Source organism: Quercus robur, chromosome 1, assembly GCF_932294415.1.
Source record: "Quercus robur chromosome 1, dhQueRobu3.1, whole genome shotgun sequence".
NCBI classification, from domain to species: Eukaryota; Viridiplantae; Streptophyta; class Magnoliopsida; order Fagales; family Fagaceae; genus Quercus; species Quercus robur.
In genome coordinates this window covers 51603728-51609311 of record NC_065534.1, presented here as the reverse complement: position 1 = coordinate 51609311, position 5584 = coordinate 51603728, and positions in this window count along the sequence as shown.

Sequence of the window (5584 nt, the reverse complement as noted above, 5' to 3'; positions counted from 1 at the left end):
TGGTCTTAGCTTCAAAGGGGCCATCATCAACTTGGATGGCGTGTCAGGCATCTATCTGGGACTTGACATGTCGGGGAGGAAGTACTCTATCGAGACCATCTACTACTTTGACTTGGTGTCGTATTACATGCTTCTCCCATAAAGGACTACGGAGGAGTGCGTCCATATGGCCAGGGCCTTCCTTCTACACTTGTTGGGAGCTTATCTGTCATGCCTTAAACCCCAAAGGGGTCCAAAGCATGAGAAAGACATCTCAAAAGTACTTCTAGATTTTTCCTTTTTGACAATTCAATCCAAATAAATTATATTAAATACTAACATCAAGAATTATCATAATAATTCCATTAAATATACTCCTAAAGTAAGTCAGAGCTTTGTGCAATAATTATATGGACCATTGGCCACAAAAGAATGGAGGTCTGAATAAATAATTACATATTATCAGCTTGTCCCATCAATGAGAATAAAGTCACAACCACTATAATATACAAAAGAATGAGTTAATTCTACTCTAAGATGTACATCATCTAAATATCTCCATCACAAAAGTTCAACCTCAATCAGTAGTTAGTCTAACTATTGTTAGCCACCAAAAAGCTGTCTCAAAATGATTGTTGCCTACTCTAAAATTTTTTGTAAAATAATGGGATGAGACAAAGCCCAGTAAGTACCACAATTAATGGGGGTGGGGGAAATTCAAGTTTCATTTTCAATAATAATAATAATGTGAGAAGAATGATTGAATAATGAAACACGAAATTTCTCAAAGTAAATACCTTGAAACTATATACTATAATCTATGAGCACCAATAATATAATTTCCAAAGCCATAAAATCTAACATACGGTAACCTATCATAAATATACCACACTACCACATAAATCAGTTAGGGGATCCACCCATTCACAACTGGCATGATATTGTCCTCTCTAGTATGCAGTCTCTTGGCCCCATTGGCAGTAGCCTCACCCATACCCTCAAGGTTTTTCTCTCCCCGTATAGGTAGCATGGAGCGCATCAAATAGGACCTCTTTTGCATGTGGTCTTTTGGCCCCATGGGCAGCAGCCTCACCCACACACAACCAAGGAACCTCTTCCCCCAATGGGTAGCAGGGAATAACGCATCATCCAAAGTGAAAGGGCACTGACCTGGATCTGATACCATGGTCACAAAGACTACGGAAATCAAATCGGGTGATCACCAGGAAATCACACATGGCATAAGATTAAAACAACATAAAGCTCACAGGTATACATGTACTTTCAAATACATAGTTTATATCTAGGTAATTTCAGAAAAACCTTAAATAATCATAACTTCTATAAAGTTTGTAATGTTTTCAACTTCATTCTTTGTCCAAAAAGATTTTCTATCAATTTCCCAAATATTAAGACAAGATAAGCATCTTTAAATTTTCCAATATACCATAAAATCTATAATTTTCTTATCAAAGATTAAATAAAAGATTCTCATTTTTCCATGTCAACAATTCATGCATTTTCCCAAATGCAATACCAAATATGATGCACTTTTCATATATAATAATATATAATAGGGTCACAACACAACACTTTGAAGAAAACATATATCCATATATAATTTTCCAAAATGTGTTTGACCCAAAAACAACGTTTATGCAACATGGTTATTTTCCAAAAATTCCCATTAAAAAGCTACTTACCTTGCAACCCGCCAGAAGCCTAATTCTCCAAGCTCCAAGGAGATTATCTAGAACCTAAACAATATCAAGAAAACCTATCACAATAAGCATAGAGCTTCAAATTGTATCTAGCTACAATTAGGAATTGCCAAATAAGCACTTAATTAGGCAAGCCTAGTATTTAACCTCATCAATTATATATTCCACTTCCAAAGTTTCTTAACAAATTAATTCACAAGGCATAGACTCCAATTTATAAAGTTACCCATTCAATATCATCTCCAACATTATGACTAGCTTTCACAAGATTTATACAACATCATCAAGAGATCCATGAAAGCAAAATCAAGATATCCTCCAAGACAAGAAATTTAGAATTTCAACTAACTCCAAATAAACCCAATAGCAATGGAAAAATTAGATTTACCAACCATCGCATGTTATAACTCAAAACACCTAAATTTCCACCACAAATAAACCTTAGATAGCCACCATTAGCACAAACCATAAACCCACTCATCAAATTATTCCACCAATACAAAAACCATACATATAAACACATAAATATCACTTCCAATGCTCACAAGTCACATAAGTTTCATTATTAAAGCTTAGATAAAAATAACCTCAAGCAAAAGTGTAAAACCCACCAAAAAGATTAGAAATTTTTACCTCAAATAAAAGATGTGAAGGTGCTTAGAGATCCTTAAAGATTTTCTGATGATCTTGCTGGAAATATGATGGCGGAAATGGTGGTATGGAAGTACCGGTGGAGAGGATGAGAGTGATAGAGCTGAGTGTATGAGAGAAAATGAAAAAAAAAAAAAAAAAAACAAACAAAACAAAACAAAAGAGAAAGGAAATGAGTGAGTCGGCCAAAGAGAGGAGATAAGATAGTGTGAAATGTGTGGTGGGAATGGGTGGGGTAGGTGGGAGGCATGTGTGTCTTAAAAAAATCAGACCTTTAACCTTTTTTTTTTTTTTGATTAAGATGTTACATTATCTCTTCACTAATGGTCGGCAAACGATGTCCTTAAGGTGGTTGACCCTTTTTTAGGACTTTGTAGAGGCACGGAAGGCCAACTGGGGGCAAGCATGTCTTACCTATCTTTTCTCTACCCTCAACACTCTTAGCCGGGGCACCCTGTGGCAGCTTTTAGGGCCTTGGAAGTTCTCAAGGTTATTTCTTGTATTTCCATTTGTAGCTTGTAGTCTTCCAAACTGTTATCTTGCAAACTATCATCTTGCATCTATCATCTTGCAAATTGTCATCTTGCAACCTGTGGCTTGTGCTTCCTTTTGCAGTGGTGGATTGTTAGGTATGGCCTCATAACTGCGGGCACTGATCTAAGTTTGAGGGAATTCCCTCGAGTGAGGGCCCACCTTGCTGGGTTAACTTCGGATGAGGTAAGTTTAACAGTCCCAATTTTCATGCTTCTTCATGCATTTCCCCTAGGATACTTTTTCTTCCAACCTTATATCACTATAGGTCAACTAGACTCCATGGGTCGGCTAGCCCCTTCTTGCTTCTTTGGACTTGGAAGCCGCCATCATCATTGCTTCAGAGATTACACTGCCTTTTGAAGGAGTAGGCTTGAGGGCACTCTACTTGGCGGAGAGGGTGCAGTGTCAACTGGTGGGTAGGGATGACCCATAGATTCCGATGGATCCATCCAAGTTCATGCTTGTGCCACACTCCATGACCGATGCTGAGTACAACTCATGGGGGAGTGACATTCCTTACCTTGGCCAGCTCCTTAAGGGATTGGACTATGAGGAATTCAACATCACCCACCTCATGCCTTCCCTTACTACTCAAGTATATGCTCAATCCTTCTTCTTCTTTCCCTTTTTCCTTTTCCTTGTTTGTCATGGCTTCTAATGGTGAAAAATTGTGGCAGGAGAAGCCTGCTGCCAGTGAGCTCATTGACCCTCCACATCTCCTTTGGACAGTCTACGCTTATGGCCCTAATGGCTTTGCTTGGGAGTGTGTCGTGCCCCGTAATCCCAATATTATGGGTAACCCTTTTCCTCCAAACACTTGGGCGATGAGTCTTTCTTCTCCTTTATTCTTTTTGCTATCTCTCTTTTTTTTGGTCACTAGCCTTTCTTTCTTTGAACTGCAGCCTACCATCCAAGAGCATGAGGAGTTGGTATGGTTGGCTAGGAATCTTAAGCTAAAGGTGACCAACTATTCAAGGATCTTGTACGACCCTAGAGGGGCCGCCTATCTGAGCGGTGGTGATGATGATGATGGTGGTGGTGGTGATGAGGAGGACTCAGAGGTGACTCTTAACTACCAACCAACGAAAAGGCAACACCATTGTTTACCTGCAGTCAATACATATAGGCATACAACACACATCTTTCTTTTCTGTTGCTTTTATTTATTTATTTTTTCCTTTAGCAAACATTTGAATTTAGTTTGAGACAAAGGGTTGTACTTAAGAACATCTTTTTACTTATGCTCTTAATTGGGACTAGTACTTAATTTACAAGATATATGGTTAATTGTATGTTTCTATACAACATTGCTTCTTTGATGCTTGAAGTCTTGGGCTTGAGATATGTCTTGAGTGATCCTTTAGGTCATAGGAACCCTAGGGATGCCTTGGAGTGGAATAACCATGCTTAAAACAGGGGAGAATGAGATTTTAAGTGCTGTGTGTACGTGGAGATGGGCCTGCGCACGCAGCTTTGACTTTGCATACACAGGGTCGACCTTGCATACGTGGGCTACAAATTATAGGAAACCCTAATCGCCCTAATGAAGTATAAAAGTAGCCGTTTGGGTCCCAAAACCCTCACAAACGTATTTTCAACTTAGAGAGCACTCTTCTAAGTTCCTCTAATGGTAGAAAACTCTCCACTTGATGTCTCGGCTTGGATTAGTAGGTTTGGTCCTAATTTTAAGGACTCCATTGCCCCCTATGGTCTTTCTTGTGTCTTTCCATACCATCAAATAAGGGTGGAAGAGCATCTTCTTCATGCCGCTGCTAACTATTAGGTTCCTACTCAGCATGTTTTCTACTTCAATGGAGTAGAGCTATGCCCTACTATCGAAGAATTTGGTGCCATCATGGGTGAACCAGAAATTGATGATCTAATCTTCCCTACCATGGGTGGAGATCTCCCTTCCTTGCTACAAGTTTTGTTAGGTATCCCTCTTGCTATGGCAAATAGGTGGTGCATCTTTGGTAAACTCAACCTTAGCTTGGTTTTTGCACATTTTTCTAGCTCAGCCCTTCTTGTGGATGAGAGGCCACGTTCATACTTTCTTTGTGCCTTTCGCTTATGTCAATTACAAGGTACTTCTTGGTCCAAAGGTCATATTGTGTGTATCTCCGGATGTGCATGGTGGTCTATGAGTTAAAGAAAGGTAACCCGGTGGGCTTGATCTTGGTGGAAACCCTCAATGGTTTGGATGCCTTTTGTAGGAAGGAAGTAAGCTTCTTTGAGGGAAGTCCTTTCTTCTCCAGGTATAATCCTTATCTTTTGCCTAGGTTCTCAACCTAGCGGGATTCCTTTAATTTTACATGGATTGCCTTTCGGTTTTCAACCCATTGAGATACCTTATATCGCCTTTCATTATCATTTATTTTTTTCACTCATGCTCTCTCTTCCTTTTTTGCTTTTCTCTCTCTTCTTTTTTTTTGTTTTGTTTTGTTTTGTTTTTTGTTTTTTTGTTTTTTTGTTTTTTGTTTTTTGTTTTTTGTTTTTTAGATATGGTTACAAGAGAGGCTTTGGTTGCTTCAACCTCCTACCGTACCCCCCAGCACATACCTCCCTAGGAATTTTAGGGACCACCGGCTTCATCAAAATGACATGAGCTTTGAGGCGTACATGGAGCTTATGGGTCACATCAAGGAGACCGACATTCAATGGGTTGTGGAGTGGTGGCACATCACAAGAATGGTTCATAG